Raw genomic sequence first — 27,319 nt, forward strand, 5'->3', positions numbered from 1 at the left:
AGGAAAAATGTGTGAGGTAGGAAAAAAATATGATTGGATACTAAACAAGTTAACAGACAAAAGAATCACTGGGAATGCTTGGAAAACCAAAGGATGTCAGAAGTGATGGCCTGTGAGCCCAGAGGTTCTCTGATTTATGGAGGTGCTTGCTAATTCCCAGTGTCACCCACCAGGAGGAAACTTCCTCTTTTCAGGGGACTCTAGTACAAGCTCTTGGATCCAGGTCCATTTGAATGTTCTGGGGTGCAAGAACAGTGTGGACTTAGTTTACCATTTCAAAATCCTGAATTTATTCTAGTAAAGTTTGTGCAATACTCCATGTGTCAGGTCCCCAAGACCACTTCCAGGTTTGATGATCCTATAGGAGAACTCTCAGGACTCAGCGTTGAATCATACTCACAGATATGGTTTGTTACAGCAAAAAAGAGACCAAGCAAAATCACAAAGGAAAAAGGCACATGGAGGAAAGTCAAAGACCTGAGGAGACCAAGCACAAGCTCTCAGAGTCTCCTCCCCATGCCCTTACACAGGATACGCTTACTTCCCTCAACAAGGAGTTAAGACAACTTATGTGAAATGTTATTGTCTCCCGAGAAAAATTGTTCCAGACTCAGTTCCCAGGGTTTTTATTAGGGGATAGTCTCATAGGCACTCTGCTTAGTAAGTACTAGAATTCTAGACTGCCAGAAGGAAAGCAGGTATTAAGTATAACTCTTGTTGTTTGTACAAATGGTTCAGGCACAGTGAGACATCTTTGTAAGTCCTGGGAATGATACCACTCTCTTGAAATCCAGGTTTCCAGGTGCCAGCTAAAGGCCAGCCTTGTAAGCAATAGGGCCTTGTGACCCTATTTCAAAGCATAACATTCAAGCTTTTTATGTTAACTCTCCTCTGCACACCAAGTCACTAGAAATTCGACTTTTAGTTAAATGAAGAGGGTGTTTCCCAAATATTTTCTTATAAAAAAATCAGAAAAATGATAATATTTGAATTTTTGAATTGATAACATTTGAATTTTTGAATTGATAATATTACCACTAGGGTAAATAAATTAGGGTGTCTAAAGAGGCAACAGGTCTAGGCCTTGTTCCCCTCCACCACCAGCTACGCAGATGCCTGAGGGCGCGACCATATTGGCACACCTGAAATCCATTTGTCACACTGGGTATAGTCTCTGCCAGAGAGAAACTATTGAATTTGCGCACAATAAGCCTATGTAAGAAATAGTTTTTTATAACCTTATTTTAAATATTGAAAAATTGAAATGACTTAAAAGTCTATAAATTGGATAATGAATTAACATCTTACATTAATATATTATTGCATATCCAAAAATGAAAATAAATGGCCAAAATATGCCTGTATTAGTTCGGATAACTTTAACAAATGTAAGGTTGGATGAAAATGATTAAGTTGTAGATGGCTACTCTATATAAAGCAGCAAACTTGCCACCAATACAACATATTATGTTTTGGTGCCTACTGATATAATAGGAGTTTAAAAGATCCATAGGAAAAGTAAACACCGTATCCAGGTGGCTCTTCTCTTTCGGTTAGGAGGATAAAAATGAGATCTGGAAAGGGAATATAAAGGGTTTCAACTAAATCTATGTCATATTCTTTAAAAAATTCCAAAGTAATTATGGAAAAATGGTAATATGTGATAGAGTTGATGGGTAAAACCGTATATATCTATGATTTTGCTCTCTGGAACAAAATGTTTAGAAATGTCTACTAAAACAAATAAAAAATATATTTTAGTACCTATATGTCCACTTATTTTGAAAGCATTTTGGCCTCTTTCGTTAATAATCATTTAAAAGCGTATAACTGGACTGTTTTTTAACACAAAGGACAAATGCTTGAGGTGACTGATACCCCATTTACTCTGATGTGATTATTATGCAATGCATGCCTGTATAAAAATATTTCATGTACTCCATAAATATATACACCTACTATGTTCTCAGAAAAATTAAAAATAAAGAATTAAAAATTTCAAAAAAGGGTCAATTGAAACTCTTTATAATGGTCTTTGACATAAAGTTGTTTCCATTTCTAAGCACCATAATGATATTGGAAAGATTCTATGTGAGTTAAAAAAGTGTATTCTACTGGGTCTAACTAGAAAAATAGTGTTGATTATACAAGGAGAAAAAAAAAGTAGATGACCTATAAACTAGAACATTTTATCAAAATATATATTGCTCTGAGTAGTTAGTTAAAAGTGAAGATAGTTTTTATTAATTATAGTTTGTTTCTAGTGAGACCCACAAATAATTGACAAGGGGATATCCGAATCCTCAAATTCCATGTATCTAGCCTCTATTATATGTTTTTTCTGCAAATGCCAGATCCTGCTACTTCCACAGGGGATTTTTGTCCAGGATACTTTCAACCCTCAGTACCACATCCTCATTGTCCCCAGGCACACTGTTATCCTTCATCTTCTGTGTACATATTTACCTTCTCTATCAATAGTATATCAGAAACTATCTTTTGCACATAGTAAGACCTCAAAGAATTAGGGCCATGATTTCTACTACAATTTTTGTTCTATCATCTGATATAATATTGTTGTTTTTTTAACAGCACTTTAACTGATATGTATCTATCTATCTATTTACTTATTTATTTTCAATGTTCTCCACTAGAATACAATTTACGCAGACTGGAAGTTTGTTATTTGTTGTTTGAGTTGTTTGAGCTTGAGCTTGATGTTTAGCATTATATTCCAGAGTCTAAAACTGTATCTGTTAGGTAATAGCGGCTCTACCAAATCATTGCCCTCAAAAAATTAGGACTCAGAATGAAAGACCAGAACAAAGAGGTGTAAGGAGACTAAAGTAAAGAAAAAAGAAGTTTTTTTTTTTTTTTTTTTTCAATGTTTAGGGCAGATCTAAATGAATCCATTAATCTTAGGCCTTCCCAGAGATGTACCCCTTCACATTTGAGTAGGCTCTAATTTCGTTTTCATTTCTTGGAAGACTAAAGCTCCAGTGTGATGAATCCCATGAGAGGCTGCAATGGGAGAGTGGGCGATTCCGAAGGTATAGAAACAAACTCAGTCTTCATACCTTAGAACTATCTTGTTCTTTGATTTGATCCATTGAAAGAGAAAGAATAAAAGGATGAAGAAATCTTGAGCTCCTCTTTTTGGTAGGCATGTACCATTAACTAATCACCTTAATTTTTTATGAAAACAATACAACTGGGTAAATAAAGGATTTGAATTATTTTTGATTTAGATAACTATTGTGCTTTGAGAAGACCAAGTGTTCAACCCTTAAAAATAAAGTTGAAATAGCCTTATCACCCTATTAACAGTTTATCTAATTTTAGTTCAAGCTTCCAGCAGAATGTTATACTCTCAGGAAACCTAGATTTACCAACCCAAGTCGATAATTAGCACTAGATACTCTAGTGATACTCTTTATTATTGTATGTATATTACTTTTAATTCGCATATTAGTCAAACAATGTGAGTGTTATTAACACCATTTTACAGTGAAGGAACTGTATGTAAAAATGTTTAAGTAGCAATTTGAAGGTCACAAAATAAGTAAGGGTCAATACCACAATATACACCATGGCCTATCTGATTTCAAAGCCCAGTGCTCTTTTCTATTATGCGATGTGGCTTCCATTAAATTATGACAAATGTCCCAATGGGGAGAAAATTAAAAATATATCATTGATGTTTCATATCTCAGCTTAGTTATTATAGATGATGCTGTTGCTATTTATGTGGGGATGGCTGAAAGGGAAAAAAATATGAGTCACTGTATATACATCACCGTTGCTAATGTAGTCGCTGTCTCCAGAGCCTGTCACTGTTTGCAGTTGTGCCATTTTCCTTCACCAGCTGTCCAGCACCTTTGCACAAAATGAGCTATTCATATCTGATCACTAAATTCCCGAATAGTTGGCTGCTGTTGACCTTCAGTAGCCCACAGTTATGCCTCAGTGCTTGAGGTTACTTTCCAGTATACATTGTAGATCTTTTGTTTTACATACCCAGAGCAACTAGACAGGCATCTGTTTGATGCACTGAAGCTGCAATTTGAGCAACAGGATCAAGGCTACCTCAAAGACTTAATGCTCTTCCAAAGTGCCCGATATAATTTGCTGAGAAAATTTGGCTTTGTTCTGCAAGAAATCAATTCATGTATCAGAATACAAAAATAAGCACTTTAAGTATTTAAAACCAACCCTTTAATCCTTAAAATGCATTTCCCCCATGTCGAACTGAAAAAATATTCAGAGAATCACATTTGTTGTATGCATAACATGGCAAATGAGCGCTGTATGTGTTGATAGCTTTAGTAAGAACTCTTGGTCAGGACCAAAGGTCATTCATTTGATTATGACACAGTGAGAGCAGAAGTAATGTGCAATTGTGATCGCCTTGGTGGTGAGAGGAAGATTGTTTTCCTCAAGTGACCTAGCTCTGTAACTTCTTGAGATTTGAAGAGCAAAAGCCAGAAAATTGGTTCATTTGCATCATTGCACAGTGTTTCAATGTGACACTTGCTGATCCTGTTCCCTCGCTGACTTTCTCATATCAGGGGCCACGTGTTGTGCACTTTCTCATGAACTCCTTGCTTAAGTAAGGTCAGGGAGCAGCTGTGCAAAGAAACATCAGAAAGCTTGGCAAGCCGTGCCATACCTACGTGCTTCTTGTGGCAGTTGGTGTTCATCTGAAGCATCTGAGCTGAAAGGGAATTAAAGCAGCAGCACTGCTGAGATTGAGAAACTTGTAATCCTTGCTGTGAGGTACCACAAACTAATTTAATTCCACTGTTGGTCACAAAGGCTGCGTTTTGCCTGAGTTATAAAAAGAATCGCATTGAGCCTTTTAGAAAGCAGACTTTTATGTGGATTTCTAAGCGTCAGATTTTGTCAGTCTATCACACAGTTCATCAAATGCCTTCTTTCTGGGACATGCTTTGCACAGAGCTGGATGGAAAGATTTGAAGATTAATTTGAACTCTAATGAAAATTAGCTGTGCTGTTTGGTTTCATGTTGTGATTGTCATCATGGAGGTCAGTGCTAATGATGTGTCAGGCTCTCTTTGACAGTTTGCATACAGGCACAGTTTACTCAGAGCTCAGCAATGCCATTCTCAGAAGATGAGGAAGTATTGAACTGTCAAACGGGGACTGCACAGGTGACAGGTGATGCATTTTAGATCAGCTCTCTAACGAAGTGAGCAGCCTTTTCCATCCTTCCTCCCTCTAATAGTAAAATAATTTATTTTATCAAAGTTACTAGTGTGTTTGCAGCAAACATCTTCCCACCAGATCTTTTTGAAATGCTTATGAATAGAAAAAAAAGGGAATAAAAAAATGTACGCAGTAGAAGATGAAAATATTTATTACATTGTGACTTAATTATATTAATATTCTTTGTGATTACAATTCATTTGTATCAATACCGAATTGTTTCAGAAAAACAGGTAAATATAGATATTCACAAAAGTACATTTGCTTGGATATGACATTAATAATTCCATATTAATAGATTTAATAATTTTATCTGTGTTAAATAAATTTATTTTTTTCCTTACTGTGGATATTGTAATACCTTAGAAACATAAATACTAATAATAAAGTAAAAATAAGTTTTAGTTCAATGCTTATCTCTAATTACCAAGAAAAATAATATGAAACAATTCAGAAAGAGAGGCGACTACTCCTACATGATTTGTGTATCTTGTATTTTTACCTCTAAGCATAAATTTCCAGGAAAGTTATGTAAGAAGAGACAACGCCTTTTTACAAGCAGATTTTTAATATAAGATATCATCTGAAAGGCCCCATTTGTGTCATCAGGAAAAAATTGCTTTTTGACTTTAATAATTGACATTCTGTAACAGAAAATACAAAGTCCTATTCATAAAACCATTATATTTTGCAATAGTTTAGTAAAATACACTTGCATACACAAAAATATTTTAGAAATACTATGCGATCAAGTTCTAAGAGGTTAAGTTTATTTTCATATGTTTTTGTGAATCTACTAATTTAATGTATGCTTTGAATTATTGAAAATAACCCTGTGACTCTACAAATTATGTTAGTTAAACTAGGTCAGGCAATACAATTCCATTTGGACATACATAGACATAATAGAATTTATTCTGAAGTCACTTAAATGGTATTCTCTTTATCTTTAGTGCAGCAGGGAATTCAATACAAGTAGAGATGATTGACATTTTTTTCTAACCTCTCTGTCCTTTCCTCATGAAAATGCTTAGCTGCTCTTGGGAAGCACAGCTGTTGGACAAAGCACAGGGTCCAAGGCTGTGCCTTTGGGAGGGCTAACTGAGAAATTCAGCCAATCAAAAGACAGACTTAAAAATGTCAGATCAGATATGCCAATCACCAAAAAAAGGTGATGACCCGAAGAGGTGATAGTGCCAACATGATGCTGAATTTAATCTATAAAGCACAATTCTCTTGCTGCTGATTTTACTTATTTATTTTTGGTGATAGCAGAAACATTTGCAGAAAATATAAGATGACATGTGAAATTAGTGCTTCATAATATTGCAAAATCTTTTAAGAAAGGTAAACTCTCTTTCACCAAAAGAAAAAAGTCACATCTTATCATATAAGTAAAAAAACACAAAAGCTTCTGAATATAAAGATTTCCATGCAGAAAATGTGCACTTATTCTACCTTTAATGCAGCAGAGATGTAACACATTACCAAGATGTAAAAAAGGCCTTTAACATAAAAACCATAAGATTTTTAAAAATGTTGGAAGCCTTCTTGTCTGGTAATGTTCACCAATTAATTTGAGATAAACATTACTGCATAATAATAATAGTAATGAAACATTATACAACCAAACAGTATAATTACTAGATAAATGCATTAGCTAATCAATGTCCAGTGAGAAGAGATAGGAATCTGCTCTAAGTTTTCAAATTGTTTTTAACTAGCTTTTTTATTTTGAGGGTTTCTTAAATAGAAAAATATTAGAATGCATTGTTATCTACCATACTTGCCATTCTACTTACATTTCAATTACATTTTAACATTAGCTGCAAAACATCCGGAGCTGTGTAATGTTGACAATTACAATGTTAGTAGGTTATATAATCTGCCAATTACTACCAAAAAGAAATGCCAGGTGTTTCGATCCCAAGTCATTAAAATGCACATGATGGGCTGGGACTGACCCTGGAGTTGTCTTACCAGCATAAAACATGAAAATCACAAGAAGAAGGAACAAAAACACAATCAAATGTACAAAAAAGGCAGGAGCAGGGGGCAGTTAGAAAGAGAAAAATGTGTCTTCGGTGGGTGGCTGAAGTTTTCTTCCTGCTTGTCTCTTTATTCACTCTTTTTGCTTTTTCTTTTGTAGTTGCACTCTGGCCAATAATAGAATACATTTTTACAAACTTATAAATTAATACAAATGTTGAAATGAGTATCTTCTATCCAAAAGGAGACTATTTAAATTGTATGACATATTAAGAATGTTTTCTTTTAAACACATGAAAGAAGAACAGTAAAATTCCCAGAATGCTTCTTAGAGCAAATCTATCAATTCAAAATGTGGGAAAACTAAAATAATTTAAATTTGCAAATAGATTTTAAGTGATTTTATTCTAACTATAGATTTTATTCTTAGTTATTTTCCAGAAAATTTAGAATCTGGAGTCAACTTTTTAATCCGCTTCAATTTTTGTTTTATACTGTCCTCTTTATTGGACTATATAAGGATGCCAAATTTTAAAACGTTTATCAAATAGTTGCCAAGAAGAATGGACAATTGTGTGAATGAGCACAATGATGCTGGGTTGTGTTGCATGTAATTTAAATCCTTAGCTATATCCATATCGTCTGCCTTCTATGAACTATTCATGATCCCAGCTAAAGCCAGTCCCTCCATTTATACATTCTCCACTTACTCAAGGGCAGCACTCCTGCAATTGTATCCTCTGATCTTGGCTTCATCAATTATTCTATCTTTATTTTTCAGTCCAAGATCATAAAACATGGTACAGTATTTCTTATTTTAAACAAAATGGACTTTATATCCCCTTATTGCTTCTGCAGTATTTCTCTGCTACCATTTACAGTAGAACTCCCCAATGAATGTGCTTTATTTCTACTAATTATCTCTTAAATTCACACTAGTCAAGCTTTATCCCTAAACATTTGATCAAGACAGTCATTGTGCAGGTCTCAAATTACTTCCAGGTAGTAAATACAATTTTTAGTTCTTAAGGTAATATCTTAAACAAGATGAAGCAATAACCAAAGTTGATTATAACTTGATCTTGAAACATTTTTTCGTCCCAATTAAAGTCGTCACTCTTCACTTGTTCTCCTTCCACTTCATTGGATGCTTCTTGCTACACTTCATTACTGGTTTCTCCCCCTCCTCCTGAATTCTCAACTTTGATCAGCCTTGATCCCAATGTTCTAAACTCTTTTCTCTTTTATATAAATTCACACCTTATGTAACAGCATAATCTCTCATGATTTTAAATAACATTTCTTTCTGATGACAACTAAATGTATACCTTCAACTCAGGTCTCTCTCCTGAATTCTAAATGTGAAAATCAAATTGTCCACTCAACATCACCAGTTCAATGTCCAAATGAACTCTTGTTTTCCCTCACCAAAAGTCTTTCCCATCTAACTAAAATGTAGTTCCATTCTTCAGTTAATTTAGCCAAAAATCATTCAGTCCTCATTGACATTTGTCTTTTTCTTGTACCTCACTTTCTGTTCATCTTCTATCTATTGGCATGCTACCAACATGATCTAAACCTTCATAAGTTCTTACTGGTGCATTTGCAGTAGTTCTTTATCTGCTGTCTTTATTGTCACCCTTGTCCCATTCTCTGCATTTTTTGCCCTTCAATGCAGCCAGAATTACCATTTAAAAACATAAGTCGGATCATGTAACTACTCTGCTTAGAACTCTCCAGAGGCTTCCATCTCATTCAAAATAACTCAGAGTACAATTATCCACAAGATTCCACGTGATGTAGTTCTGGAGAACTCTCTGCTCCAACCACAATGACCTACTTGATATTCTGTAAACATGTTGACTCTGCTTCTGCCCCAGAGTCTGCACCTGTTGTTCTTTTTGATACAACACTCTTTTGCTAAAGTGCTTAGTTTATGTTTCTGCTTTGTAGCTTATTTCTGGTCTCTGAACAAATGCTACTTTATCAGAGGAGTCTTACTATAGCAACTTATATGAAATAGCATGCTGTAATTTTCTATTCTCCTTTACTGTTTCTTTTCAAAAACACTTATTGTATCTAATATATATTCATTTCTTTACACCTTTTGTGTGCCTCCCCAACACACAAATGTAAGAGGCTAATGAATTGTTTGCCCTTTGTTTTATTGCTATATCCTCAGTGCTTACAACAGTGCATGGTGCATGCTAAATGTTAAATAAAGATGCTTGAATGATGTGTGAGTAAATAAGTAAAATGAAAAGAAAATTATTTGGCACATGTGAAGTACTTCAGTCCATGTTAAACAGTATATAACGAGCTTTCTGGGGGGTATTGATTTTTACCAGCAATCTATCAATCAACATTTTTACAAGTAACATCTCTCTACAATCTCTCTACAAAGGCATTGAAACTTGATGAGACTACATATACTATATATATATATAGTATATGTGTGTGTATAGTGTATATATATAGTATATGTGTGTATATATAGTGTATATATAGTATGTGTGTGTGTATATATATAGTATATGTGTATATATATATATACACACACACACACATATATGAATTCCATGAGAATTACTTGTTTAAAAACTCTATGGGGACTTAAAAGTCCCCATAGAGTTTTTAAACAAGTAATTCTTGTTTAAAAACGGTATTTTATTTATTTATTTTTTTTGCTACATGGTTTTCCATTTAGGACTACTATTTATGCCATTTTTCTCTTTCAGCATTTCTAAAGAATCTATTTAAGGATTCAAGCTAAATTAGTGTCTTTTTTTATTACTACCTTTTAATTTTGAAAATAAATTAGGTAGTTTCATTTGAACACTGCTGCATTTATCCATCACCTCACATTACACAACTCTCTGATTCTCTCTGATTAGAAAACCTGTATTAATTACTGTGTCACTGCCTATATGAAATCAACTCCAGTATATTATGATGTAATTGATAAAAGTCATAAAAATAAATTAACTGAAACTTGCTAAGTGTTTCACTACTGTGTAAACATTCATTTTGAATTTCCTCTTACTTTCTTGTGCTTGTGATTTTACTATTGCAGGCTGACATTTGTTGAAATTTTCTCTACAGAAGTTCAAAGACACATTGGATTGGAGACCCACATACCCTCCACACAGGTAACATCACTCATACCCTATGTGTATATTAGGGTGTGTTTATCCAAGAAGATTTATGTAGGACTTTTCCTGGTACTTCCTGAAGTATCATATCAACTGGATGATTTGGAATGTAAACATTCAGGCCCTGAACACACCTAGGGTAGTTAATGCCTTTGAAATACTAGAAAGGAGAGAGGACCTTGTTTGTTTGTCTTTTAATCTACTATTAAGAGCACACAGGAAACGATCTTTTAAGTTAATGATTTTCCTCAAGAATTAACTCTTTCTGATTCCCAGATTTTTAAGGTGTAGTTTCGCTTCCTAGCACTAGTCAAAGGCTTAGCTCATGGTGTCTCCTTTCTCCCTCTCTGTGCAGGCTCTATACATGGAAAGCTTAATTCCATTAGGGTATTTCAGCATTACTGCCACTCACTTACTTTCCTGGGTGGGTATCTTTGCTTCATTGCAAATCTCAAAAGATTCTCCTGCTTTCTTGTAGTATTTTTCATTTCTTGAAATAATACTTTTTTGTTTTTGCATGTCTTATAGGCAGCAAATTTGGAAATCTCCAATCGAATAGGTTACTTAAAATAGAAACACCTTTTAATATCCTCTTTACAAACATTGTTTACTTATCAATTTGTACACGATTTTCATTGATAAAATAAATCCAAGTAAACAATAAGTTAGAATAGGTGCGTCTTGGCCTCATTTTGTTTTACAACACGATTATTTTTTATCCAGAAAGAATGGTGTTGAACACTGTGTGTTCCATGGCTCCTAATAGCAGAAAACTTAAAAAAATTCAATTGGTACAGTAACATTGATGGCCATTTTATTGACAAAATAACTGTGACTGAGAATAAACTGGAATTCCAGAATAACCTCCAAAGAAATTCACAGATAGTGACTTCAAATCAATTGTCCATTATAACCAAATCAATTGTCCATTATAACCAGAGACTCCGCTCTTTAAAACCTCTGGATTACATAATAGAACACTGTGATAGGCACATAATAACTTTTTTACATTTTTAAACATATATTTTCATAGGATAGCTATCTACTCCTACTAAAGATTTGCCACAAATCATGTACAACAATTCAAAAATTAGAATTTTTTTAATTCCTAGAGTAGGACCAACTGTGTTTTTTAATTCTAGAAATTAGGTAAAATTAGCTTTCTTTAGATCCTTTTACAGACTTTGAAATATACTAATTTTTATTCCAGCAATGAACCAAGGATCTCAGATATTGACCTCTTATAGTTCTTATTTAAATTTTTTGCTCTACACAAAGATATTAAACTACAAGGAATAAGTTATAGCTACAATTAAAGTACTTTGTTAACTTAAAGGCACAGTTGATGCCAGGATAGCATTAACCTATGAAGTTTGAAAGAACTGACAAGATAATGAAACTATAAATTCCTGAGAAAATGCAAAATTTTACACTGCCGTTTTAAACTCTCTTAACTATTGTGTATTATATTCTAAAATATTGGTAAATTACTGAACATACACACAGTTTCAATTATCTTAAATATTTGAACATATTTCTTAAACAGAAATGTGCTTTGCTTTATCACAAGATTATTTTATTCCTTCAAAGATGATGTATAATAATATATTATATATATTGTGTGTGTGTAGAAACCAATGTTCTACTGGTTTCTATCTTTCTAGAGAACCCTCATTATATGGTTTGGCTCTCTGTCCCACCCAAAGCTCATGTTGAATTGTAATATCCACATATTGAAGTTGGGGCCTGGCGAGAGGTAATTGGATCATGCAGGTGGTTTCTAATAGTTTAGCACCATACCCCTACTTAAGGATGAATTTCTTTAACTGGTTTTGAGGTCTCTGGAATTGGCTTTTTAATCTGATTAGACCTAAAAATACTAAAAACTCTACTTCTAATAATATGGAGAGCACTAACAGTCTTTGGTGTGAACTATCTATAGTGCTACACAAAGTAAACACATTTGATACTGCTGATTCATCATTTTTAAAAGACAAGAAGTTTAGTTACTCTGTACTTGACACTTTCAAACATTTGTGGATAACTGAGGACTACAATAAAGTTGATTGGGTGCTCCCAACATTACTAGACAAAGTGATGAAAGAAAAGGATGAACTCAGCTATTTGAAATCCCAGCTTCAGAAGCACGTAAATAACCTAGAAACTTCTAAGTGCTCCTTGGTTCTAAGAAAATTATCTTGAGTTTCAGATGATACTTCATACTTTGTACTCTTAAGTTGATGTAGAAACAAGTTAAGATTCTGAGGGATTATTGAGGAAGGGTGACTGTATTTTGCAATGCAAGAAGGGCATGAAATTTGATAAGGAAGGATCAGAATAATATATTATAGATATTTATCCCTTCCAAATTTCATGTTGAAATGTGTTGATGGTGGGGTCAAGTTGGAGGTGTTTGAGTCATGGAGCCATATCCCTTATGAATGTCTTGGTACTATTTTCATGGTAATGAGTGAGTTCTCACTCTTCGTTCCTGTTCCTATAAGATCTTATCTTCCCATGATTGTAAAACAAAAGCCCATCACCTCATTCCTCTCTTTCTCTTGCTCCCTCTCTTATCATGTGACACATGGGGCCCCCATCCCCTTATGCTATAATTGAAAGCTTCCTGAAGTTTTCATAAGAAGCAGAGGCTGGTGCTATGCTTCTAGTACAGCCTGCAGAACTTTGAGCCAAATGAAACTTTTTTTCTTTATAAATTACGCAGCCCCAGGTTTTCCTTTACAGGAATGCAGATGGACTAAGACACAGTGATAATGCCAAATGGTGATGAGGATGCAGAGAAGCTGAATCTTATTACATTGCTGGTGGAAAAGTAAAATGGTTACAGCCAGTCAGGAAAATAGTTGGCAGTTTCATTTAAAACTCAATATGCATTTTCCATATGACTCAGCAATCAAACCCTTGGGCAATTATCCCAGAGAAATGAAAAGTTATATTCATGTAAAATCCTGTACATGAATGTTCATAGTAGCTTTATTTATAATAATTTGAAAGTAGAAACAACTCAAATGTCATTCAATAGATGAACTGTACAATAGAACACCATACAATAGAAGACTACAAAACAACAAAACGTGTTGAACTATTGATGAGTGCAACAATCTGAATGAGTCTCAAAAGCATAATGCTTAATTTTAAAATTTCTCAAAATAATTTTACACTGTATTCTCCTATTTTTTAAAAATGTCATCAACATAGTAGAACTATGAGAATGAAAACCATATTAGTGCTTGCCAAGGGGCATGGATGGGAGGTGGATAAGTAGGTGGGTGCAAATATAGAAGTACAAGGAGGTTTATTTGTAGTTGTGATGGTTAATTTTATGTGCCAAGTTGACCGGGTCGCAGAGTCCCTAGATATTTGTTCAAATACTATTCTGGTTGTATCTGTGAGGATGCTTCGAATGAGATTAACTTTTAAATTGGTAGAATGAGTAACATAGATGGCCCTCCCTATTGTGAATGGACCTCACTGAATTAGCTGAATATATGAATAGAAATTGGCTGATTCTACCCTGGGTAAGAAATAATTATACCTTGCCTGACTTCCCTTGCACAAACATCAGCTTTCTCCACAACACTTTGGACAAAAACATCAGCAGTTCCTAAGTCTTGAGTTTGCTGGCCTTCAGAGAGAACCACGCTGTCAGCTTTTTTTGATCCTTGGCCTTTTAGACTCAGACTAGAGCTAAACAATTCCGCTCCCCCGGGTCTCTAGCTTGCCAGCTCACCTTACAGATCTTGGGACTTTCTCGCTTCCAAAGTTATCTGAGCCAATTACTTATAATGAATCTCTTTATCTATAAAGAGATCTGTATTGTTCTATTCTCTGGAGATATACAGCCATATATCACTTAACAGTGGGAATACGATCTGAGAAGGGGTCTAAATGACTCCATCATTGTACTACTAACAATATGGAGTGTACCTACTCAACCTAGGTGGTGCAGACTTCTACACACCTAGGATATATGGTGTAGCCTATTACTCCTATGCTACAAACCTATACAGCATGTTACTGTACTGAATACTGTAGGCAATTGTAACACACTGGCAAGTATTTGTATATCTAAACACGGAAAAGGTGTGGTAAAAATACATTAATACAATCTTACAGAACCGCTGTCCTCTCTTAGGTCCATTGTTGACTGAAATATTGTTATGTGGAGCATGACTCTGTGTGTGTGTGTGTGTTTGCGTGTGTGTATTTTTACCATTCTCTGGAAAACCCTTACCAATATTGTGCTGGTATAACTTTTCTGCATCTTGATTGTGGCATTGGTCACACAAAACTATGCGTGATTTAAAATTGCATAAACCTACATATGGACATATGTGTACACACACAAATGAAAGATACTAAAAATGAAGAAAAATGATTAAGTTCTATAATTTACTTATAAGGGTTGTAACAATGTCAGTTTTCTGATTTTGCTATTATATTATAGTTTTATGAGATATAACCATTGGGGTAAGCTGGTTGAAAAATATACAAGATTTTATGTACTGCATTTGAAACTTCCTATTGAAAAATATAAAGAAAAAAATGACAAAACAAAAACATTTCAAGGATGTCTGCTGTTTCATTTAGTGTTTCAAGCACATTCAAATTTCTGTATTTGGATACTGCAGTATTAAATGGGCATATTAGATATAGTTTCACTAGACGTAAGTAACTATTTATAGAGACTATTTATGAAGACCTTTGATCCAGAACTACTTGTTACCTGTGATGAACCTGAATATTTGTAAAGTTCTCTGTAATATAACCACTATTTATTAACTGTGCATTATTTTTCAATGCTAAAAGGCTTTATCATTTAATCTGACTTCATCTTCCCAAATAATAACAAAGATGATAATTATATGTTGATGTTGCAGATGAAAAAACTGAGATTTAGTGGTATTTAGAGATCACCCAGCTAATCATGGGATAGTAAAGATTCAAGACTGACTTTTAGACCTACCTACTATTAACAACAGCAACATCTTCCTAAGATTGTCCAAAGACACAGGCAACAGTAAGCAATGCTTCTACAGTGGTCATTATAAGGTCTATTACACTGTTCTTTGATAATTCTAAAACTGTAACTTTCAAAAAGTATACCAATGCTCATTAAAATGTTATTTTACATATCGAGAAAGGTGGATAAAATAGAAGAATTTTTTTGAGTATTGTCTTTGTGTTTAGTTATTTTAGATAGAAAACATAATGATTTAAAGTAGGTATAAACAAAGATTTTTTTCTTGCCCTGTGTTAATATTTTGTAAAGTCTTGACCATCTACTGCCTATTTTCTCTTGTCCACATATGCTCATCTTAAAGAAAATTATGGCAACTATATAATATTTTTTATAATTTTCACAAGCAAATGTGAGTTAATCTCAGTAATATCCATAAGATTGTATTTATATTCTTTTGTTCTGTTAGGTACTATTGAATTTGTATACAGTCATTTTTTTAATTTAAAAGGCATATAATTTAGCTATATATAAAATGTTCATTTTTGTAAACCATCTGCTGATTTTAAAAATATAATATTATTTTTTTTGCAATAAATGGAGTGAAAAATTTCATCATTTTCATAATGAACTTTACACATGTAATCTAGTTTGTTTTTAAAAATTTCTAAATATATTCATAGTTGCTACTTACCTGCAGAGAAATCTGTTCTTTGTTTATAAATTGTGCATAATGGCCTAAGTAACTGCCTAGAAATATAACACATAGTGTTCAAATTTATAAACTCATAAGAAAAGTTTTATTGCTAGAACCAATTGAAATCATTTATGGCCAGTAAAATATAAATTAATCATGAGCACTGAGTGAAATTGGGAGAAAAACAAAAATTTCTGAGGGTAATACTAAATCGGTCATTAGTGAAGAAAACACTTTTAGAAACAGGTTATTAAAGTACACTGAATAGGTCAAAATCCCTATAATGTAAAAACATCCTAAGATATCTTATTTTGACAAACTCTTATTCCTTTTTGGAGGAAAGTTTCTATATCTTGGTGTTACTGAAACAGGACCAATGGACGCTCCATGTACACTTGAAACAAACAACTCTGTTTTTTTTGTTTTATTTTGTTTTGTTTTTTGATTTCTATAATAACTGCAATTTCTCTTAATTTAACTAAAGTGGCAAATTCTATGGCTTATTATTCTGCAAAAATATTCAAAATAAAGTGATTAATGACTAGATTCATTTAAATAGTTTTTATAGATGCACCTACCATTAGGCTGGCTATTTTTCTTCACATTGCCAGGTGCATACACAGTGACATAGAAAGATTCTTGAGAGAAGGTACAAGGAAGAAAATGTTACCGAGATGAACATGGGATGGAGAGAAGATTCCAACCTCTGCTTCTTTTTATAAATTATAATGATCCTACTTTTTCTGATTTCACAGAGTATCAGGATGTTCTTTGCCTTTGCTTTAAAGTTTTCATATTTGTGGAACTTTAAGAGTTCATAAACAGGGAGTATTTGTGAAGAACTTTGATTTAGGACTATTTGTTACCTGTGATAAACCTAAATATTTGTGATCATCTCCAAAATATAACCACTATTTATTGAAGATACAATACATAGTGGTTCCATCATCTGTGTGTGATGGAATAAATGTTCCATCATCTGTGCGTGGAACAACTCACAAATTCCTATTTGTATTCCTGTGGTAGGGAGTTTTGTTTTAAGTCTGGGAGAAATTGGATAATGTACCTCTTTATTTCACAAAATTTGGGACACATGTATACATTTATCATTAACTTAACAAGTGAATGTTGAATGTCTGTTATAATTCAGGCACTGTGTTGGGAGTTATTGACGCCAATATCACTAGGACAGAGATCTTCTTATCAGAGTTCAACATCTAAAGGTAGGCCCAGAGAAGTAAATTATTGCTTATTGCACTTCACAATAATTATAATCACATTCCATAGAGTACTGTTGGGATAAGGGGCAAAGCAAAAGAAGGAAAAAATGAATCATAGACAAAACCAAGGGATAACTTTGTTTTATTTTAAACAATTTTTATATATGTCTTCCCTAATACCTAGGACAAACAAAAATAGAGAAATATTCCTCAAATTCCCTTAGCACATTATTGATTACATCATGTATTTTAGCAACCTTATATGACCTTGATCACATGGAAGTAACATTATCCAAACCAATTTCCTGTAGTGAATGTGGAAAAATGCAAAATATCTGTCTGTTCCAGTCAGAATCAAGGGTGTGTATATAGTTTATAAGGTCAATGAAATAGCCAAGATAATCCTGGCTCTTTATCTGAACTAGTCTGCATACACAGTAAATTCTCAACTCTGATTTATTATAATGCAACTATAACAGTCAAAAAATAGAGATTTGTTTTAGTTCTACCTTCCTAGTAACCCAACGCTTCCTGTTTTTTATGGCATTGAAATTTAAATGAGACAGTGAAAGTGAAGAGCTGCATCATTAGCTCTCAGATTGCAGAGAATATGTGCTAAATATAATTCATTTAAATAGTTTAGGAGCAAAGAATCACAATACAACTCTCTTGTATAGAACTTAAAGTAAAAAAAAAAAAAAAAATCCAGAAAGCTCAAGTTTCAAGAGCTGGACTAAAGTCTATTATATAAAAGTAATAAAGTAAAAATATAACAACAATACTTTAACTCCAGACTCACATTTTCTAAGAATAAGAAACAAAAAAAATATTACAAGAATTTATTTTGCTTCAATTAAGAATACAGAGTATCAAAATCGTAAAAATAAAGAAGTCATTATATAATGATAAAGGGATCAATTCAGCATGAGGATATAACAATGGTAAGCATTTATGTACCCAATACTAGAGCACCTAAAGAGACAAAGCAAATATTACTAGGGAAACATAGATTCAAATAAAATAATAGTTGTGAACTACAGCATCTCACTCCCACCATTAGACACATCTTCTAGACATAAAATTAGCAAAGAAATGGACTTAAACTGCGTTTTAGATTAAATGAACCTAACAGACATTTATAGAACATTTTATCCAACAGTGATAGAATACACATTCTTCTCATCAGCACATGGAATATTCTCCAGGATAGACCATATGTTAGGACGCAAAACAAATATCGACAACATTGGAATAAAACTGGAAATAAGCAGCAAGATGAACTTTGAAATTTAAAAATATATGGAAATTAAACAACATGCTATTGAATGACATTGGGTATAGGAATTAATTAAGAAGCAAATAAAAAATATTCTTGAAACAAATGAAAACCAAAACACAACATACTAGAACCTATGTAACACAGCAAAAGCAGTGATAACTGGGAAGTTTGTATCAATAAATGCCTCTACCTAAAAAGTAATACAATTTCAAATAAACAATCCAAAGGTGAACCACAAGAAAGTAGAAAAGCAAGAACAAATGAAATCCCAAATTAATAAAACAAAAGAAATAATAAAGTTCAGAGCAAAATAAAACAGAGACTAAGAAAAAAATGAAATAAAAATTGTTTTTTAAAATCAATACACTGCTAAACTAACCAGGCAAAAAAGAGAACCAAATAAACAAAATCAGAAATGAAAGAGGATACATTACAACTGAGACCACAGAAATACAAAGTATCATCAGAGACTATTATGAACAACAGTAACCTAACAAACTGGAAACTCTAGAGGAAATGGTTAAATTCTTAGAAACATGCAATCTACCAAGATTGAACCAGAAAGAAATAGAAAACCTCAGCAGTTCCATGACAAGTAGTGAGATCTAAGCAATAATAGTCTCCTGACAAAGAAAAGTACAAGACCTGATGTTTTAACTGCTGAATTCTACTAAACTATCAAAGAAGAACTAACAAGAATTCTCCTCAAATAATTCCAAAAAATTGAAGAAGAGGAAACTCCCCAATACTCATTCTATGATACTCTAATACCAAAACCAACAATGTGCAAATATGTATCTGTCAACATACAAAAATAAATTACACTTCTATACACCAATAATAAACCCATCAGGAAGCAAATAAACTAGTCTCATTTACAGTAGCACACACAAAACAACCTAGGAACAAATGAAACGAAGCAGGTGAAAGATCTGTACAAAAAAAAAAAAAAAAAAAAAAAAAAAAAAAATCAGAAAACACTGATGAAAGACATTCAAGAGGGCACAAACAAAAAAAATGCCACACTCATGGATCCGTAGAATTAATATCATTGAGATGACCATACTGCCCAAAGCAACCTCCAGATGCAATATAATTCTTAACAAAATATCAATAGCACTTTTCACAGAATTAAAAAAAAAGAGACAATAAGATTTATATAAAACCAAAAAAGATTTCAAATAGCCAAAGCAAGCTGAAAGAACAAATCTAAAGGCATCTAACTAATCAACCTCAAAAGATATTACAAGGCTATAGTAACCAAAACATTATGGTATTGGTATAAAAACAGACACATAGATCAATAAAAGATAATCGAGAATACAGAAATACATCCATGTAATGGTAGCCAAATGATGTTTGACAAAGGTGCCAATAACATACCTTGGGTAAAGGATACCCTCTTTAATATGTCAGGCTGGGCACACTGAATACTCATATGCAGAAGAATAAAACTTGACCCCTATCTCCCCTGACATACAAAAATCAACTCAAGATGGATTAAAAACTTAAAAATGAGTCATGGAACTATAAGACTAATAGAAAAAAAACAAGGGAAAACACTTCAGGGCACTGGTTTAGGCAAATATTTTATGACTGAGACTTCAAAAACACAGATAATAAGAGTAAAAATAGACAAATTGGGCCATATTAAATGAAAAAGCATCTGCACAACAAAAGGAAACCATCAACAAAGTGGGGTGACTATCTGTTGAATGGATGAAAATATTTGCATGCTATTCATCTGACAAGGAAGTAATATTTAGAAACAAGGAACCCAAACAACTCAATTAAAAAAATAATAACATGTTTGTTTTCATTTACAAGTGAGCAAAGAACATGAATAGACATTTCTCTAAAGAAGATACACAAATGGCAACACGTATATTTAAATATGCTCAATATCACTAACCCTCAGGCAAATGCAAATCAAAACCAAAATGAAATGTCATCGTACCCCTCTCAGGATGGCTATTATTAAAAATACAGAAAGTCAAAAAACAAAACAAAACAAAAGAAAAACAAGAGATGCTACAGAGAATGTGGAAAAGGGAGCTCTTACACAATGTTGGCAAAAACATAAGTTAGTATAGTCACTATGGAGAATGGTATGGATATTTATCAAAATGTAAAAATAGAACTACCAAATGATCCACAATCCCACCAGTTCATATTTATTCAAGGGAAAAGAAAATGGTATATCAGAGGATTACCTGCACTCCTATTTTTGTTGCAAAACTATTCACAATGCCAAAGAGATGGAATAAATCTAAGTATCTATCAATGGGCAAATGGAAAAAGAAAATGTAGTATGTATACACAATGAAATACTATTTATCCATAAAAAAGAATTACATACAGGACAGGAGGTGTGTGTATATAGAAGGTGATGATGATGAGAAATTGGTTAATGGATACAAATATACAATTAGATACAAGGAATTATTTCTAATGTTCTATAGCAGAGTAGGGTGACTATAGTAGACAATAGTGTGCTTTATATTTAAAGTATTAGCTACTTTGAAATGTTCCCAACACATAATAATGATAAGTGATAAATGAGGCTAGGCACAGTGACTCATGCCTCCGAGCACTTTGAGATGCTGAGGCAGGAGAATCACTTGAGGCCAGAGTTCAAGACCAGCCGGTTAACGTAGTGAGATCCTGTCTCTGCAAGAAAATATAAATAAAAAATTAGCCAGGAGTGGTAGCGTGTGACTTGTGATAGCAAATTACTTGGGAGGCTGAGGCAGGGGGAACATTTGAGGCCAGGAGTTCAGGCTGCAATGAGCTTTGATCATGCCACTATACTCTAGTCCGGGTAGCAGAGTAAGACTCTGTCTCAAAAAGAAAGAAAAAAAAAAGATAAATGCTCAAGGTGATAGATACCTCAAATGGCCTAACATGATCATTGCATACACATGTAAGAAATACTCACATATACCCCATACATATGAAAAATATTATTTATTAATTAAATATATAAAAATTGAAAATCCACAATCTGCCTTTTCTCTACAGTCACAAAATCTGGAATTTCTGACTTTTATCATATTATCTTCAATATTCTCTTCTTCTCTCCTTCTTCTCTTTGTCGTAAAACAGTCTTTACTATCTCATCAAGATCTTCAGATCTTCAGTTCTTGAACTTACTTATTTTTCTCCCATTTTATCTGAATCTGCCCTTACTTGCCTCCCTTTCAAGGCTGGAATACATTTTTATCATTGTTCACAGAATCTCTCACTTCCTTGTCATTCCCTATTGTTCAATGTGTCCAACCCCCACTAGGAGTCACCTCCACACTGCACAATGTAGGCTTGACATGTCTCACATTCCCACGATTATCTTTCTCAATCTGTTTGCTGTTTCCACACTGTCCCTGGAACTTCTAGCTTACACATCAGTGCCAGCAACCTACTTACCAAATTTGTGAGCTTCTTATGGGACTATATTCTCTTGACCTTCATATAGCATTGGGCATGTTTTGTCTCCATATAAGCGTTCTGAAAGTTTTTCCACTGATTACTGCAGTGACCCTTTACTTTTCTGTTTGTTCTTTTAAAATATTCTTAATTGTGTCATTTCCTCTCTCTTACTCTTGAATATCAGTATGTTCAAGGTTAGAGTTTATTTTTTCACTCAGATAGCTCTTCACTATTTATCTCATTCATCTTCACACCTTCAATTCTGACCTTCATATAGAAGACAACCCAGGCAAGTCTAAGATGAAAAAATCAGGACATAAAATAATCTGAGAATAATTTATTCCCGTGATTGTAAGAATTAAATATTTGAACAAATTGTCTTAAAGAAGAAAACCAGTTCCTCCTTTGTCTTATGTAACTTTAAAATCTTTATCTCTTTCTCTCATAAAAGTTTTTCTGATAGCTGAGCCTATGTCCTCAGCTGCACCATATATTTTTCTATCTAGTTGTATGTCAGCATCTCACAATTAAGATCAGCATTCTCCCAATATTCCCACAAATAAGCTCTTCTTTGTGATTTTGCTGTCTTTGATATTTTTACTTTTTCTCCTATTCTTCTAAAACATAAAATGCGGACTCATCTTTGATTCAGTGCTCTTTTTTTTCTTTTTAGCTAGTTGTAATTTGCCAACTATTATGGATGATTTTTTTTCCTTCATGATATATACTATAACCATTTTATTACTTTGTATTTGCAATAATCAGGCTACAACTTTTCTCTATGATTCTAGTATATATTGATTGTTTTCCTTTTCCTATTCCCCTTCTTTCCAGTTTATCTCGAACAATTCTGCTAGACCTATTTTTCTTAAGTACAACTTTCTTTCATTTTCTCCAACACTCAAAAGCAATGACTGACCAGCAGGACTGGCTTATGGACATGTGACCTATGCGTCCCATAGGGCTTCATGATTAGAAGGGACTCACACATGAATTAATGTTTTGATGTAGCCATTTGGAGTTCTTAATAACTTTTAAACAAGGATCTCCTCATTTTTATTTTGTACCAGGCCCTGAGAATTATGTACTCCATCCTGCTTCCAATGACAATGAATACATTTGATACCAGCCTCCTGTCTAAAACTCAAGGCCTTTCATACCCAGCACTTACTCATCCCTAATCACCATACCACTCCTCCCTTACTCTTCAGTTAAACTGGACTACTAGCTGCGTTCCATATATACTTGTTTATTTCCTCCTTTCATCCTTTTATTATGTCTTAATATACTCTCAATTTAGCCCCTCAGGGTTTTACCCAAATTCCTTCTTCATGTCTTGTTTTTCTTATTTTTATTCTCTGAGTCCCCACAATGTTTTCTCCTTTAAAATTCTTAGTGCTATGTTTATTTTTTTCAAAGAGCAAACATTTATCATATTTCTTTTAATTTGGGGGGGGAACAGGGAGAATAAGTATCTTGTTATCCCTAGTAAATTGCAGATTCCATGAAGATAAGGATAAACTCTCTTATCTATCTACATATTAAATGCAGTGTTTAAGATATAATATATATGCAATAAATGGTTATTGCATTTATTTATTGTAGCAAAACTGTTGTTTATGACAATAAATAAAAAAATACCTTTCAGTGTAGTAGACAAGAATGTTTCTCATCTTTAAATAAAAATGTGTGTGTGTGTGTGTGTGTGTGTATTTGTCTTTCCTGATTCCCCAACTCTATAGTTTCTGCTTTTGAATGAAATAGGAGAAGAATAGAAAGTCAGGCCACAATAAATTTACTGATTGAGTAGACTTAAAATATAAAATAGGGAGAGAGGGGAAAGAGAAGGCGAGAGAAAAAATGAGAATATAGACACAAACATATCAATTCTGCTGATTAACCTGTTTCCTGGTTGTAATCACTACCCTCTCTGACATTCCAGAAAGGTGATACATCTTTTAATGTGCCTGGTCTAGAACAGCAAAGGAAAAACTTAGAAAATAAAGCTGGAGATGATGTAGCTAGCCTCCAGCATTTTGTTTATGAGCGCATCCATTCGTGTCTGCTTGGGCTTGCTGAGTAATATCCATTCTGTCCTTGAGGCATGCATCAGGCAATGAAATTTTGTTGTATTCGTTCTTTCAGGCTTTCTACTGATTGCAGAATATCTGAGAATTTCTTAGTATAAAGTGGCTATATGTGTTCAAAATGTCTTGGATATATCAGTGATCCCGTTATTTTGACTTTAACAATTTCAGATGAAAGCCATATAATAGAGAAAAAAAAAAACTGAACTAAGGCAAGGATATGGGCAAAAAGGTGAAGAAATACATTTTTCATCTGGAGTGATACTGGAGTACCATTCAAACCAGTTCCATTATTTAATTTTCTAGTTATACTCTTTCCTCATTCACTGCTTTTCACAGCATAAAGCTTAAATAAAGATACATTTAACTGTTAGAAAGGAAAACATGAGAACCAAGTTATAATTTTGTTCCTATTGAGTGTCTTTTTTATACATTTAAGAAGCAATTCTGTATTTTTTTTCCCATTATCATGGCTGACTAGAGGCAATGCACACCAGTTCTCCTAGGAAAGAAAAATCAAAATTACAGGTAAGTAACCATCGTCCAAGTGAGATACTGAGAGATGAGTGAGAAATCTATTGAAGAACCCACAAGAGGAAGCTGGGTGCAGTAAAAGAAGAAAGCAAGAGTTTGGCAGAGACCAACTCCCAAGGAATTTGGGGTCTCATGGAAAAGCTAGGTGGGGGTGTTTTTGCTTCCCTCACCCTTGTGTCACAGTGCTGACCTCTGAGCTGTTGGAGGGTTCCCTTGCAATCGCTGTGGGAAGGGATTTGGGAATTTGTGGGTAGAACCAGCTGTGCAGTCTTCCTCATCCTCTCCCCAGACCAGAGTGGAGGCATCATACCAGTTGTACACCTGCTGTGGGCCTCTATCAGTTCCAGAGAGCCTCATCTCTTGTATCTACACACCACTAGATCCCATGTAAACATTCCCCACAATCCATTCAGACTGTGGCAACCACAGTGGACTGGTAGGATCCTAGGGAACTGTGAGATTTCTGGAAGTCTAATTTGCAGGGCAAGATGCCCCTGGGGGAAGGGAGAACACAAATTGTCAAAATGCCCCTTGAGAAGGAGAAACCAGATTTTATACTCTGTACCCAAAAGCTCCCTGCTTGTGAGCAGAAGGTGACAGTGCCCTCACCGTACAGAGACACAGGTGCAGTGTGAAGCTCTACAGGGGAGGAATGTGGCTCTGTTTCAGTAGGTAGGCAAGACTGGTCCCCAGAAACCGATGTGGAAAGGGGATTTCTCCTACTGCCCCCCCTCCCCCAATACTGCTGCAAATGCAGCCATGGCTGTTCATATGGGGGGTGGGTGCAGGTGTGGCTTGGGATGCCAATTCCAGAGTAGTTGGGCACAGCTACAGTCCCATTGATAGTGTCTCTACCAGCCTGTGCTTGCATGAAGGATGTGGTCCACCTCCCTTCCTACAAAGGGCAGCAGCATTACTACAGTAGAGTACCGGTGACCCATAAAGCTGTCTGTATTGAGCTGAGGGAAGAGGTTGTTTCTCAAGGCCAATTCAGTTGTAGCTACAGGATAAACATTTTCCATGGTCCTCAGTTAAATCGTGGACTGCAGATAAATGAAAATTTCCATCTGAACAGAAAGTTATGAGCCTTGGGACAGGGTTATGTGAGGGAAATTAATCATGTTTCTGCTTTCCCGGGATGTGGGTCTGGTGCAATGTCTACTCTCCCACTGGTGAAATAATGGCACATTATACCATGAACCCTCTCTGCTACCCTTATCAGATACGGTGGATCCAATCGTAATTGGGTTATCTTAGGATGAGCTTGGCAGTCCAGCTCTGTTCACTTTTGGCCTCCTATTCTGGAACTGAGCAGGGAACTCAGGGCAATGAACATCCTACTGACCAGCCAGTCCCATGTGACAACATAGAGCTCCTCCCGGTAAACAAAGATCAAGCACATGCCCAGTTGCTTCTGCCCAGCTTGCTCTTACTTAGAGATGCCACCCACTGGAGTAGAGATTAAACTGATCAAGTAAAAACATGCTGAAAGATAGACATAGTGCTTCAGGATGAGATAAACTTCTGGAGACATCTGTAATCCCAGTATTGTAGAAGGCAGTGAGCCTGGTCATATGCCCAGTAAATTACTACTATAATCAACATGTGAGAAAGCCACTGCACAAAAACTATCTATGATCAAAAAACTCAACAGAGACTTGGTTCCCTGAAAGCAGCCAGAATCAAAGTCAAATGACCATACACAACACACATTATAGTCATACCCTCGAAAGAAAACAGAAAGTCCAACCCAATGAAAGTGAATTCAAAATAAGAAGTGACAGCTTCTTCAAATAAGAAGGAATTCATGTAGAAATTATGTCAGTATGAAAAAATAGAGTGTTTATACATTCCAAAAGGACTACACTAGCATTCTAGCAATGGATTTCAACCAAACTGAATATGTTGAAATGAGAGATGACGATTTCAAACATGGATTATAAGAAAGCTTAATGAGATCCAAGAGAAAGGTAAAACTAATACACACAAAAAATAGAAAAAAAAAAATTCAGGATATGAATGAAAATATACTTTAAAAAGTTAGGCATTCTAAAGAAACAGAACTTCTGAAAATACAAAATTCATTGAAGCAATTATAAAATGCAATTGAAAGATTTGCCATAGTCTAGAACAAGCAGAAGAAATAATTTAAGAAGAAACTCCATCAGACAAAAGTAAAGAGAATTTAAAAATAAGCAATGCCTCTGAGAAATATGAGATTATGTAAAGAGATTAAACCTCTGAGTTATAAGCATTTCTGGGAGAGAAGAAGAAAATATAAGAGCTTGGAAAACTCATTTGAGAAAATAATTCAGGAAAACATCCCTGGTCTTGCTGGATAATTAACTTCTAGATCAAAGAAACACAGAAAACATCTTGGAGATACTTTGTAAGACAAATTTCATTAAGGCAAATAGTTCTCCATCTCCAAAATTAATGTGAAGAAAAAATTTCTAAATGCAGAAAGAAATCACCTGTAAAGTAAATCCCACTGAATAAGAGCAAACTTCTCAGCAAAAACCTTAACAATGAGAAGAGACTGAGATCTTCCTTTCAGGTCTCAAAAGAAAAAAAATGCTAGCCATGAATTTTTCATAAATGAAACTCAGCTTCATAAATGAAGAAATAAGGTTTATCCTAGATAAGTAAGCACTCAGGGAATATGTCATAACTAGACTGGTTCTACGAGAAATCCTCAAAAGAGTTATAAACCTAGAAACAAAAGTAC

This window comes from Macaca nemestrina, chromosome 1, assembly GCF_043159975.1.
Source record: "Macaca nemestrina isolate mMacNem1 chromosome 1, mMacNem.hap1, whole genome shotgun sequence".
Lineage (NCBI taxonomy): Eukaryota > Metazoa > Chordata > Mammalia > Primates > Cercopithecidae > Macaca > Macaca nemestrina.